This window comes from Nomascus leucogenys, chromosome 12, assembly GCF_006542625.1.
Source record: "Nomascus leucogenys isolate Asia chromosome 12, Asia_NLE_v1, whole genome shotgun sequence".
Classification (NCBI taxonomy): Eukaryota; Metazoa; Chordata; class Mammalia; order Primates; family Hylobatidae; genus Nomascus; species Nomascus leucogenys.
Genome location: NC_044392.1, coordinates 12121262 through 12136282, shown reverse-complemented (window position 1 = coordinate 12136282; position 15021 = coordinate 12121262). Strand labels below are relative to the sequence as shown.

General features: G+C 47.0%; 1 pseudogene; it reads right to left on the bottom strand.

Moving 5' to 3' along the window:
• LOC100587017 overlaps positions 1-15021 on the bottom strand; it is a 34286-nt pseudogene that overhangs the window by 3036 nt on the left and 16229 nt on the right.

Genomic DNA, 15021 nt, shown 5'->3' with positions numbered 1-15021 from the left:
TTTTATGAGATTGACTTTTTTTAGAGCCCACAAATGAGTGAGATCATGTGGTATTTGTCTTTCTGTTTCTGGCTTTTTCACTTAATGTGATGTCCTCTAAGTTCACTTAATGTAATGCCCTATAGGTTCATCTACATTGCTGCAAATAACAAGGTGTCATGCTTTTTTTATGACTAAATTTTATTCTATTGTGCATATGTACTGCCTTTTCTTTATTCATTCATGCACTGATGGACTTTTAGGATAATTGCATAGCTTGGCTATTGTGAATAAGGCTCCAGGAAACATGGGAGTGAAGATTTCCCTTTGACGTATTGATTTTCTTTGGATCAATACCCAGTAGTGGGATTTCTGAATCATATGATACTTCTACTTTTAATTTATTTGTGGAAACTCTATACTGTCTTCCATAATGGTTGTACTAGTTTACACTCCCACCAAAACAGTGTGTAAGGGTTCCATTTTCTCCATATTCACACAAGCATTTGTCATTTTCGCCTTTGTGATAATGCTCATTCTATTTGGGGGGAGGTGATATCGCACTTTGGTTTTGATTCGCATTTCCTTGATGATTAGTGATGTTGAGTATTTTTTTCCATATACCTGTTGGCCATATATATGTGTTCTTTTGAGAAATGTCTATTTTGGTCTTTTGCCCACTTTTAAATTAAATTATTTGGTGTTTGTTTTGTTTTGTTGCTATTGAGTTGTTTGATTTCCTTGTATATTTTGGATATAACCCCTTGTTAGATGCATGGTTTGCAAATTTTCACCAAAATTCACCACTTGCCTTCTACTTCAGCCACTTATGGGCATATCTGGTCCTTCTCATTACTGAAGAATTGTCCCACCTCTGAAACCACATAGTCAGATATACTGTTCTCTGACCATGACTTCCTGTCCTTACAGTGTAATCACTCTATTCCTCCCAATTCACTTGGCCTCCAGCCCACCATCCTTTCCTTCTCTATATCTAGTAACTCTAATTCCCATGCTCTCTTTACTTCCCTCCTTACATAGTTCAGAGTCAACAGTGGCCCTGAATAGCTGGGTGCGCTATTCTGGTAGCAGCCCGGAATAGCTAGGCGCGCTGATATTTATTGCATACGAGACAAGGGGTAGGGTAAGGAGGGTGAGTAGCCCAGGTGATTGATAAGGTCAAGCAAGTCACGTGATCATGGGACAGGGGGCCCTTCGCTTTTAGGTAGCCGAAGCAGAGAGGGAAGGCAGTATATGTCAGCATTTTCTTCTATGCACTTATAAGAAAGATCAAAGACTTTAAGACTTTCACTATTTCTTCTACCGCTATCTACTGAGAACTTCAAAGAGGAACCAGGAGTATGGGAGGAACATGAAAGTGGACAAGGAGCATGACCATTGAAGCACAGCACGACAGGGAGGGGTTTAGGCCTCCGGATGACTGCGGGCAGGCCTGGATAATATCCAGCCTTCCACAGGAAGCTGGTGGAGCAGAGTGTTCCCTGACTCTTCCAAGGAAAGGGAGACTCCCTTTCACGGTCTGCTAAGTAACGGGTGCCTTCCCAGGCACTGGCATTACTGCTTGACCAAGGAACCCTCAAGCAGCCCTTATGCGGGTGTGACAGAGGGCTCACCTCTTGCCTTCTAGGTCACTTCTCACAATGTCCCTTCGGCACCTGACCCTATACCCACCGGTTATTCCTTGGTTATATTAGTAATACAACTAAGAGTAATATTAAAAGCTAATGATTAATAATGTTTATACTAATGATTGATAATGTCCATGATCATCTCTATATCTAATTTGTATTATAACTATTCTTATTCTATTTTCCTTATTATACTGTAACGGTTTGTGCCTTCAGTCTCTTGCCTCGGCACCTGGGTAATCCTTCGCCCACGCTATGGCATGTTAAGTCAGGATAAGGCTTTTCTTTGGAAAAGATGGAGGAGGGAGTGACTGGAAGGAGGTTTTGGGCAGGAGGTTTTGCTATGCTAGCAGTGTTAGAGATGCCCACATGATTTTTGAAACATTTAATTATTTCTGATTAAACTCTTCAGTAACCTAAGAATATAATTATATTTTCTTAACATAATAATTACTATCTAACAGCCAATAATATCTCTGTTAAAGGATTAACAAAGATCCAAGGGTGTTCCAGAATGTCTATACTAGCAGAATCCAGCTCAAATTGATTCTAACTATACTTATCTGGTATAGACTGGTTCAAGTAGATTAAACCATTGCCAATTTCTCCATGTAACTTCAAACTGATCCAAATAATTTAAAATTAACCCAGACTATCTCTTTGCACAACTAAGATCTGACTGTTAAAGTTGAAGTTATCATTGCCTTTTTTACAGAGAAAGATAGACTCAGCGAGAGGCGCATAGCGAAAGTTTTGGCATTAGACTGCCTAGCTCTTTCACTTACTATGAACTCAAGTGTATGACTTAACATCTCTAAACCTCTTATCTAAAAGGGTAAAATAATAGTACCTATCAGATAGAATAATTATTAAGACTAACTAAGGTATTATATGTATTTAGCCCAATGACTAGGCATTCAAATCAGGAAGCGCTCAATGAATATTTGCTACTATTATTATGATCCATTTCATCAGTCGGTGGAGGACAAGCTCTACCATGGTAACAGATAACCCCTGCATATCAGTGGCTTAACACAACCAAGCTTTGTTTTTTGCTTCTATCTGGGGCTCAGAGGAGTCAGAGAGCTTTTCTTGGCAGCTGTCCTGCAGTGATCACTTGGGGATGTCAGCTGGTTCTTTCTTGCCAGTCTGTCCTCTCAGAGGTATCTAGCTTCCAACCACACAATGTAAGAATACATGGAGAATTTACACCATCTCTTTACTGCCTCACATTGCCATTGGCAAATCTCTGTCACATGGTTTTTGCCAACCAATGCTAACCCTACGGGGCCTGGGAAATGCCTGGGAAGAACCTATGGGATGAACATATAACATTGTCTCCGTCTTCATACCAAGGTTCATGCTGAGGGAGGCAGCAGGGGTGTTGCTTGGGCAAGATTTCTGATCCAGCCTAATAGACACGGCCTCCTATGCAGTTCTGGACAGTTGTTTTAGTGTAGAAATGTGGGCCCATCACCTAATTCTTCAACGGAAGCCAGACATCTTGATATTTAATTAATTAAATTTTTTTTTTTTTTTTTGTATTTTTAGTAGAGACGGGGTTTCACCATGTTTCGATCTCCTGACCTCGTGATCCGCCCGCCTCGGCCTGCCAAAGTGCTGGGATTACAGGCGTGAGCCACCACGCCCGGCTCTGAAATCTTGATATTTATTTATTTATTTATTTTATTTTTTTTTTTTTTTTTTGAGACAGAGTCTGCTCTTTCACCAGCTGGAGTGCAGTGGCGCAATCCGGCTCATGCAGCTCCGCCCCGGTTCACGCATCCTGCTCAGCCTCCGAGTAGCTGGACTACAGGCGCCGCCACCCCGCTATTTTTTGTATTTTTAGTAGAGACGGGTTTACCGTGGTCTCGATCTCGTGACTTGTGATCGCCGCTCGCTCCAAGTGCTGGATTACAAGCGTGACCACCGCCCGCCTTGATATTTAAATGTTGACAGCCAATCCTATTTGAGAGAGTGAGAGTGAGAAGGAGAGTGACTGTGCTGGCCGAATTAAATAGAATCCATGTGTTGAATATCAGGTAACAACTCTGATTTCATCCCACTCTTCCATCAGATAAATAGGGAAGCTAAAGCCCAAGAGGAAAAGTAATTGGCAAAACCACAATAAACACTGACAGAATCATCAGTGCCCAAAGCCCAGTCTGTGCTCTTTGCTCTGAAACATGGCTATAGCAAGCCCATCCTTTCCCTCCCACTCTTGATGCTCCCAGACTCAGCAGCCTCACTTCAAAAAGAGCCATTCTTGGCAATGACAGGTATGAGAACTGCACCAGTGGAAAGCCTGGCCCAGTCAGGCTGTTGGTGCAGGTACAGTGAGCAGGAAGTCCCAGGGCCATTGCCTATTTATCGGTGATTTGTGTATCCTTTTGTACTAAGTGCCTGTTTCTATCTCTAAATTATTTTCTACTAGCTTGCCTGTCTTGCTGATTTGTAAGAGTTCTGTATGTATTCTGAATAATTGTTCTTTGAAAAGCTTGTATGTGTTGCACATATTTTAAGACCTTGCTCTTAAGGTCCTCTGAGTACGTTCACTCCAGGGGAAACAAATCATGGGCAACAGAGGGGCTGGAGAGGAGGGAAGCGGTATAGCACTCCAACACTTAATGCTTGCAACAGTCACCTTCACTGTCCACTCCCCCACCCCAAGGCTGCTGAAAGAATCTGGTGGTCAAGGGAAATCTGGTAGTGACACTTGGACACCTGAGGTACCTAAGTCACAGGTTCTATCTGACCTTCAGACACGAGATGGCTCACAGCATTTGGAGAAGCTGGAGGAGTTTCATCATAACAAATGGTGCACAACAGCTAAATTTCTCCTAGACACCAGATTATTGATGCTTTATTATGGTTTTAGTTTATTTATTTGTTCTTGTTAGTGGGGGGGTCAGATATTGAGAGTGCTTTTGTCAGAGACGTTTGAACTAGAGCAACTCCATCTTGTGTAGGGGATGGGTAAAATAAGGCTGAGACCTGCTGGGCTGCATTCCCAGGAGGTTAAGGCATTCTTAGTCACAGCATGAGACAGGAGGTCGGCACAAGGCCCGGGTCATAAAGACCTTGCTGATGAAACAGGTTGCAGTAAAGAAACCAGCTAAAACCCACCAAAACCAGGATGGCAATGATAGTGACCTCTGGTCGTCCTCACTACTACACTCCCACCAGTGCCATGACAGTTAACAAATGCCATGGCAACGACAGGAAGTTACCCAATATGATCTAAAAAAGGCAGGCCAGAATTATTTACCCCTTGTTTAGCATATAATCAAGAAGTAGCCATAAAAATGGGCAACCAGCAACCCGATGGACTGCTCTGTCTATGGAGGAGCAGCCATCATTCTATTCCTTCACTTTCATTATAGACTTACTTTCACTTTACTCTATGGACTCGCCCTGAATTCTTTTGCATGAGATCCAAGAACCCTCTCTTGGGGTCTGGATCTGGTTCCCTTTCTGGTAACACTTCCGGGCTTGGATAACTTGTGAGAGGCAGTGAGAAGAAACATAAGGCCTCTCTCCCTCACCTTACCTCACCAGAAGGTAAGAAAAGGTGAGAAACAAGGAGGTTTTCCTTTGCAAAGCCAAAGGGAAGAGAGTGGGTCGAGGGGCAGGGAGTTGCACAGCCCTCCAACACTTAATGCCTTCAATAGTCACCCTGACTGCCTCCTCTCCCAGCCCAAGGCTGCTGGAAGAATTTGGTGGCCATGAGCAGTCTGGTAGTGACATGGGGACACCTGAAGCACTGACTCACAAGTCCTACCTCTCTCTCAGAAATGAGGCAGCTCATAGCACTTGGAGGAGCTAGAGGAGTTGCATCTGTCTTACCCTGCCAAACTTCAGGGTGGAGTGGAAACCTGAGCCTACAGGCTCACTTTTCCTCATAGATGGATTCAGATCTGGCCCTACACCCCATCCTGCCCTACAACCACATACACCAGTCTGGGCTGGAAGCAGCACCTATTGGAGGAGGGGGAGGAGTCTCTTTCCCACCCTGATCATTCCTGTGTCTCCATCTTCCCAACACTTGCCCCAGTCTGGTTGCCTGAGAGACACGGAGTAAGGGTGGTTGGAAATGCGCAAGGAGTTAGGCAGGTGGTCCCAGAGTTTCCCTAATCACATGCACACAATGGGTCCCCCGTAGGCCAACTACTGACACTGTTGTTGACCTTGTATCCTGATCTGGATTCAATTTTCATGAGAGCTCTACTAGTTACTCAGGTGAGTTACTTAATCTTCCTAAGTCTCAGTTTCTTAAACTGTAAAATTAGGACAATAATATAAACTTTACATGATCTGAGTATTAAGTGAGATGCATCAAAAACTATGTATTTTAAGCATCGAAAACTATGAACATAGTATGTGCTCAAGAAATGAGAAATAATAATAATAATAATAATCATCATCATCATCATCATCATCCTGATTCTCTGAGGTTAGATTTCTAGGGAATGGTCCAGATGAGCCTGAAGCCTAGATCTGCTATTCCAGCATACTTCTCTGCCTCTCAACTTAGTTTCTCTTCATCTAACACTTGTCCAGGGTGTAGTGGGACTCAATTTGTTAAAATTATGTAAAGAATGTGTGCATCTGTGTTCATGAGGTATATGGACCTATAACTTTCTTTTCTTGTAATATCTTATGGGTTTTGTTTTTTTTTTTTTGTATCAGAGTGGTGATGCTCACAAAATGAGTTAGGAACTATTCTTTCCACTTACATTTTTCTAGAAGACTTAGTGCAGACTTTGAGTATGTCTTTCTTAAATGATTGGTAGAATTCACAAGTTAATCCATCTGCACTGGAGATTCCCTTGTGGAAAGGTTTTTTATTTTATTTTAAGTTCTGGGATACATGTGCAGAATGTGCAGGTTTGTTCCATAGGTATACATGTACTATGGTGGTTTGCTGAACCCATCAACCTATCATTTACATTTGGCATTTCTCCTAATGCTATCTCTCCCCTGGGAGAAAATTTTTGCAATCTATCCATCTGACAAAGGGCTAATATCCAGAATCTACAAGGAACTTAAACAAATTTACAAGAAAAAAACAACCCCATCAAAAAGTGGCAAAGGATATGAAGAGACACTTTTCAAAAGAAGACATTTATGTGGCCAAGAAACCTATGAAAAAAAGCTCATCATCACTGGTCATTAGAGAAATGCAAATCAAAACCACAATGAGATACCATCTCACGCCAGTTAGAATGGTGATCACTAAAAAGTCAGGAAACAACAGATGCTGGCGAGGATGTGGAGAAATAGAAACGTTTTTACACTGTTGGTGGGAGTGTAAATTAGTTCAACCATTGTGGAAGACAGTGTGGAGATTCCTCAAGGATCTAGAGCCAGAAATACCACTTGACCCAGCAATCCCATTACTGGGTATATATCCAAAGGATTATAAATCATTCTACATAAAGACACATGCACACGTATGTTTATTGCAGCACTATTCACCATAGCAAAGACTTGGAATCAACCCAAATGTCCATCAATGACAGACTGGATAAAGAAAATGTGACACATATACACCATGGAATACTATGCAGCCATAAAAAAGGATGAGTTTACATCCTTTGCAGGGGCATGGATGAAGCTGGAAACCATCATTCTCAGCAAACTAACAGGAACAGAAAACCAAACACCGTATGTTCTCACTCATAAGTGGAAGTTGAACAATGAGAACATATGGGCACAGGGAGGTGAGCATCACGACAAGGGCCCCATACCACATAAATGTAGAAATTTATAATGCAATCCTGTATTAATTACCGTAAATAACCCAGCTGCTCTAGACCAGGAACCTTGGAGGTATGGATTAGGAATAGGTATCTCAGGAAGGGATCCCATGGGATGGTTAGCTCTTAGACTAGTCACCAACTCCATCCTGAGCCCACCCAGGATTATTATAACTCACAGTCCCACTACTTCCTTTAACCCATCAGACAATGACCCTAAGAGAGTAAAAATAATTATGGTAACTGACTGAATCCGACTTTAGAAATTAAGACTGAATATGGGGATGTAAATGCCTGGGTTGAATGGGTCAAATTTTCAGTACTAGTCTTAATAAGAGAGACTGTTATGCATGCTCTGCTGGGCAGCCTCAGGCACAAGTGGTTCCATTTCCCCTAGGATGGGATACCAATCCTGATGGAATGTGTTGCATATTGGCTACATACCAGGACAGGGATGCATGGGGAAACGAGACTTGCAAAAGTCTATCATTGCTCTTTCTCACCTTGTGGAGATCAGACCCTAGAGCAATCCCCTCATTCTCCATAGGAAATATGAACCACTCCTCTTGCCTCTATAGGCAGGGGGTGGAGTTCAATAAGCCCGTAGGAGAACTCTCAACTTGTACCCACATACTAAACATTACTGGTGAGTCAAACAAAGGCAACTACTCGGCTATTCATATACCCTGGGCTGATGCCTGGTGGTATTGTGGAAAGAGGAACCTCCATGACCTGTTACCATCCAATTGGACCAGGACTTGTGCCTTAGTTCAATTGGTCATTCCATTCACCCTGGCATTCCATAAGATCCTCGAGAATCCACGTGGCCACCAAAGTCGGAGAGATCTAACAAATTCTTTTGATCCCAACATTTATATTGACTCAATAGGAGTCCCTAAAGGAGTACCTAATAAATATAAGGCCCAAAGCCAAATAACTGCTGGGTTTAAATCAGCAATCTTCTGGTGGTCAACTACTAATAAAAATGTGAATTGGATTAATTACCTCTATTATAATCAACAACGATTCATCAACTATACTTGAGATGCTCTCAAAGGAGTGGCTAGTCAGTTAGATGCCACCAGCCAAATCGCCTGGGAGAACAGACTTGCACTAGACATGATCTTAGCAGAAAAAGGGGATGTATGCATCATGCCGGGTGGAAAAGTGTTGCACTTTCATTCCTAACAATACTCCCCCAGATAAAACCATCACAAAGGCATTATAAGGGTTAAGAACTTTAGCCAATGAATTGGCAGAAAATGCCAGAATTAATGACCCGTTTACTGATTGGCTAGAGAGTTGGTTCGGGAAATGAGAAGGAATGGTAGCCTCCATTCTAACATTCCTTATAATAGTGGCTAGAGTCCTAACAGCTGTAGGGTGTTGCACTGTCCCGTGTTAGAGGGTTAACCCAAAAATTAATCGAAACAGTCATCAACAGACAAATGCCCATAACATACCAACTATTATTAGAAACTAAATCAGATCTACTCTATTGTAATGAAGAGAGTTAACAGCTCTTGAAATGATTTCAGGACCAAAGGACACAAAAATTAAGGTGGAAATGGGACCAATAGGAGTAAAAAGAAAAAGAGGAGGGAACTGAAGGAAATAATGTATACAGTGGTCCGCCGTCAAGACAAAGTGCCTTTCTCACAGGAGGACAAGACAGGCAGATCACCTGAGCCCAGGAATTTGAGACCAGCCTGAGCAACATAGTGAGACCCTGTCTCTACAAAAAATATTTTTAAAAATTAACTGGGCATGGTGGCACATGCCTGTAGTCCCAGCTACTCAGGAGGCTGAGGTGGGAGGATCGTTTGAGCCTGGGAGGCAGAGGTTGCAGTGAGCCAAGACTGTACCACTGCACTCCGACCTGGGTGACAGAGCGAGACCTTGTCTCAAAAAAGAAAAGAAAAAAAAAAAACCCAAAAAAAACCCAAAACCCTAGAGGTAGATACTATTATCTCCTTTATACAGATAAAGAAATGGAAGCACAAGAAGATGGAATAAATTTCCAAATGTGGCCCAGCTAGAAAGTTACATGGCTGAGAGTTGAACCCAGGTAGCATAGTTCCAAGGCCCAGGCTCTTATCTATTATATTGTGCCACATCCCAAGTAGCCAACTGAGATTTCTGAAACTTAGCTGACGTAATGGATGGGACACTATTGAGGAAAGTTGAAAAGATTTAGGATTATTATTCTAAGTCACAACTATTGGGCCAGATCCTTGACATCCAGATGTGTTTCTTGGGAACTTGTTAAGAAAGTTGCCCTGATGGGTGCTTTAGATCATCCTCACCGGCATTCTGTAGCCTAAACAAACAGCACTGTAGAATGGAATATTAACTTCACAATAAATGTTTGTTGAGTGATTTTTTCCCCAGCTCCACCCCCATTGTTGGTCTGCAATCTCCCAAACTCTTCTTTCAGATCTGTTTCACTTTCATGAGCTCCTCTCCTATTTCCATTGTGTCTACCCCAACTGTGATTTCCAGTAACTCAGACTTTTATTTACAAGGAGAGTGTCTTGGTTTCCACAAATGACTTAGCCTTAAACTTCCTCTGCTACCAGAAATCATGAGGACAGTGGGAAATGCCCTGAACTTTAGCCTTGACTTAATTTGTGAAGATCTCAGAAAAAACACCTTCTCTCGTTGGAGCTTAGTTCTCCCATATTTAAAATGGAGATGATGACCATATCTGACTTTGGAGGTGACAGAGCAGGAGCATCGCCATCTTGGACAAGCCCCTTATTCTAAAGTTTGCCTTAATAAATAACCGCCTAAATCTAAAGGGCATTAGCCTAATGGCTGAGGTCAGCATGATCATAAACCATAAATAATATCTCCAACCAGAAACATTCCAAACTCCTCCCCGACCAGAGACATGCTAGCCAAGATAACTCCCCTCTGAGCTGGAAAGATATCTGCCCCAAGATAACCACCCCTCCTCCCAGAGAGATTCCAACCCCGCCGTAAACTTCTCCACACACATAAACATTCCAAGCTTCTGATAAGCCCCCTCACCCTAAAACCAATGTATACTCTTAGTCTGTAAGAGAAAGTGCTCTTGACTGAAATCAGCCAGGAGTGCCTCTCAGGTTTTATCTAAAGAAAACCTGTCTGTAACTGATAGCCCTGTTTCGTGTTTCTCTTCCTCTTTCTTTAACTCTTACAGGAGGTATAATAAAATTATTTTTAAGCTCAAAAGGTAACAGGACTTAAAAGTTAAATAACTGTATATGTTATCACTAACTTCAAACTATTATCCTAGAAAATGTTCATTATTGATAGTAGCTTGTATTTGTCAACTTCACATGTTAAGATCAGTGGTCTCGATCTCCTGATCTCTGATCCGCCCGCCTCGGCCTCCCAAAATGCTGGGATTACAGGCATGAGCCACTGCGTCCAGCAATTTTTTTTTTTTACACAGAGTCTCACTCTGTTGCCTAGGCTGGAGTGCAGTGACACAATCTCAGCTTGCTGCAATCTCCACCTCCAGAGTTCAAGCGATTCTCCTGCCTCAGCCTCCTGAGTAGCTGGGATTGCAGGTGCCTATCACCACGCCCAGCTAATTTTTGCATTTTTATTTAGAAGTGGGGTTTCACCATGTTGGTCAGGCTGGTCTCAAATTCCTGACCTGAAGTGATCTTCACGCCTCGGCCTCCCAAAGTGCTGGGATTACAGGTGTAGCCACTGTGCCTGGGCAAATTTTTTTATTTTTAGTAGAGATGGGGTTTCGCCATGTTGGCCAGTTCCTGCGGGACAAGACCGACGGCGCCATGCAGGTATTCCTCTAGGGCCCGCCCCTCACTCTCGCTGTCGCTAAGCTGCTTCCGCAGGGTACCCCGCAGGTCCTGGCTTGCCTCATAGCGCCCACGCATGTCCTGGGGCGTGGAGATCACAGAGCCTAGGGGGGTCCTTCGAGGCCTCCAGAGCCCACCTACTCTCTTCTGGTTCCAGGGATACACACTAGCCAACGCTAGGCGGGGTCCAGGGCCTGGACCTGGCCTGGGGCAGGATAGGGGCCTAGGCCTGAGAGCCAGGCTTCTGCTCCCCTCCTATGTGCCCTCACCACCCTCTGAACCCTCATCTCCCTGGGGTCCCGGACAACTCCTATCAAAGCCCCCTGACGCCTGACAAACCCCCAGGCACACTCCTGGGTTCTGACCCCACACCCAAGGCTCCCAGGCTCCTCCCCCTTGCATCCTGGTTCCACTCTCAGACTCCTCCCTACCCTGGCTCTGCCCCTAGCTCCCAAGCTCCTCTCATCCTAGGCTCTGATTCCCCTTGCTAGACTTTTTCCCAGGGTCCTGGCTTTGTATGACCAGGGACTTGTCTCTCTCTCTACCAGGACCCTAACACTGCCGCAGCCTCCTCCCTCCACCAGCTGCCCAAGCACCCGCCCCCAGCTGCCCAAGCACCTCCACTTCTGGGCTGGCTTCAGCGCAGAGCCCTCGGCCACCTCCTTGGGGGTTCTGACACCCTTAGACACTATTTCTCAGGGCTCTGGCTGCACCCCAGGGCGCCAGACACCCCCAGACACGCCCCCGCCCCCGCCCCCGCCCCCACCTGGAGAGCGCGAGCCCCTCCCCGTGGGCCTCTGGCTGCGCCCAGAACGCTCAAGCCCCTTCCTACCTGACCTTCAGCTGGCGCTTGTGCAGGGTGGAGAGAATCAGGGCAAGCGAGCGTGGAGGAGTCTGAGCAGGCCGGGGAGGGGCCTCGGCGGGGCGAACGGCCACTGCCCGGCGAGGAGCGCCGCGGTGGAGACGAGGTCCGCTGGCCCGAGAGCCCCCGCAGGCTGCCGTCGGACGCTGTTGGACGCAGGCTGCCGCTCTCAGCGTCAGACAGGGCTGCCTGAGGGTAGGGGAGGGAGGCAGGAGGCCGCAGAGTTAGGAACCGCGGGGTTGGCTGGGCAAAGACGCCCAGGCGAGGCTGGGGGGCACCTCATCCCAAATGCTGCCTCCTACAAGAAGCCTTCCTGATTTCACCTCCTCCACTAGCTCAGTCCTCAGCTCGCCGCTGAGGCCTCCCATTTATTGTGAAAAGATCATTTGGCATTGCTCACAGGTGGGCTCTGAAAGGGCCGTGCCTCCCCTCTGAGACTGGGGGCTCCCCAGGGCAGAGGCCAGGTGAGCTAGCAGGGGTGCTGAGCAGCTACAGCCTGGGTCCCAGGCCCCCACCCATTTGCAGTTCAGTCCCAGGCCACCGAAAGGCGAGGTGGGGGAGCCCAGGACTGCCTGGCAAGGCCCTGTCTTCCCACCTCTCTGGGCTCACACCTGTGCCAGGTCCCTTAGGCTCAGCTGTAGGCCCTCTCCGTCCTCTGTCTCCAGGGCCGCCTGCTCCTGTAGCCGCAGGGATTCCTGGAGTGCGGTTAGGGAGACAAAGGGTGGTCGGGGTTCTGTCTTATCTGAAACCTCCCCTTTCCCTCCCTCCCTGGCCCACCACTGATCAGGTGGCCTCTGAAGCCATGTCCATAGGCCAGCTACCTGATAGACCCCACAGCAGGCCCGAGGCCCTCACTGAACAGACCAGGCCCAGAGAAGAGCTGTGTTCTGCCCCAGGTCACACAGTCGATTGGAGGAGAGCTAGACCTAGAACCCAGGCCAGGCCCCACACAGAGGGTGACCAAACCAGGCTGCACCGTGGGGGAGTGAGTGTCCCACTGGTGAGGGTGGGCAGCTGGGATTCCAGAGGCAGCATCTGGACCTGAAGAGCGTGGATGGGAGTTCAACTCCCAACTCTCCCGCTTACTGGCTCTGAGACTGGACAAGCATTTCCCCTCTTGGGCCTCAGTTTCCCCATCTGAGTCATGAGGATTACGCTATAGGGCTGCTGGGAGGATGAAATGGGATGGAGGAGGTGAGTGTGCTTCCCACGAAGCCTGCACACCTGTGAGGGCTGAACCTGAGTGTGAGTGGGACGCTGGGGGTGGCCCAGGCAGCCCAGCCCTAAGCCTGTGTCCATGGATCTGGCCGGTACCCCATCCCATCCTGCCCCATCTCAGGGGCAGCTGCAGCTCACCAGGGCCTCAAGCTTCTCAGTGAGGTCCTTGTTGACCTGATCCTTCTCCAGATTCTGCTTCTGAAGACGCTCCACTGCCAGGCCCAGCTCTGTCACTCTGGAGTTGGGGGAGCAACAGAGATGAATAGGGGACCGCCCCCGCCTCTCAAATCCACTAGCTCTGTGTCCACCACGCTTCTCCAAACCCGAGGCAGGGACCCTAACATCCACCTCCCTGGCTGTGTGACCTTAAACAAGTCGTGGCTCCTCTCCAGGCCTCACACTTCCCATCTGTGAAATGGGAATGAGGTTCCCACCAGCTTTATCTCATGGGAAAGCACTTGAGGACTTGTCCAGGTGGCAGGAGTAAGGGGCACAAGTTCTTTTTTTGTTGTTTTCTTTTGAGACGGAGTTTCACTCTGTCATCCAGGCCAGAATACAGTGATGTGATCTTGGCTTACAGCAACCTCCACATCCTGGGTTCAAGTGATTCTCCTGTCTCGGCCTCCCTCGTAGCTGGGATTACAGGCACACACCACCACACCCGGATAATTTTTGTATTTTTAGTTGAGACAGGGTTTCACCTGTCGGACAGGCTGGTCTTGAGCTCCTGACCTCAGGTCATCCCCCACCTTGGCCTCCCAAAGTGCTGGGATTACAGGTGTGAGCCACCACACCCGGCCACAAATTCTGTCACTGGAGTCTAAGCTGTTTATGATATACACTGGGCAAGTGACTTCGGAACCTCACTGGGGTGCCTGGGAAGACTGGCTGAGCTCACAGAGGAAGGCCCTGCTCCTAGTGAACAGATGCTCCCTTCTCCCCAGCTCTCCAGTTTTACCTTCTGCAGGGAAGCCTGCCTCGTGCGACACCCACCAGGTAACCACCTGGCACTGAGGTCAGCCTTGTCCAGGTCGCTTTGCATCTGCTGCTGGGCCAGGTCCTTCTCGCGGAACACCTTGTCCTGCAGCTGCTCCTCCAGTTGGGCCTGCAGCAGGGCCTGCTTCTCCAGGGCTACCTTGGCCCGGCTCTCTGCCAGCCACAGGCCGGTGCTCAGTCCCAGGCCGGCCTCCTGGACAGCTCCCCTCCCAGCTGCAGCAGGTCCCTTGGGAAGAGAGCACAGGATGGGGATGGGATGGGGCTCTCTCCCAACTACAAATTAAAACTACGCTGGGGCCGGGTGTGGAGGCTCACACCTATAATCCCAGCACTTTGGGAGGCTGAGGCGGGCAGATCACCTGAGGTCAGTAGTTCGAGACCAGCCTGGCCAACATGGTGAAACCCCATCTCTACTAAAAATACAAAAAATTAGCCAGGCGTGGTGGCGCACTCCTGTAGTCCCAGCTGCTTGGGAGGCTGAGGCAGGAGAATTGCTTGAACCTAGGAGGTGGAGGTTGCAGTAAGCCGAGATCATGCCACTGCACTCTAGTCTGGGCGGCACAGCCAGACTGCATCACAAAAAAATAAATAAATAAAATAAAAATAAAACTACACTGGGCTGGGTGCAGTGGTATGAACCTGCAGTCCCAGCTATGCGGGAAGCTGAGGCAGGATTGCTTGAGCCCAGGAATTTGAGGCCAGCATGGGAAACATAGTGAGACTCCATCCAAAAACTAAAGAGGAAG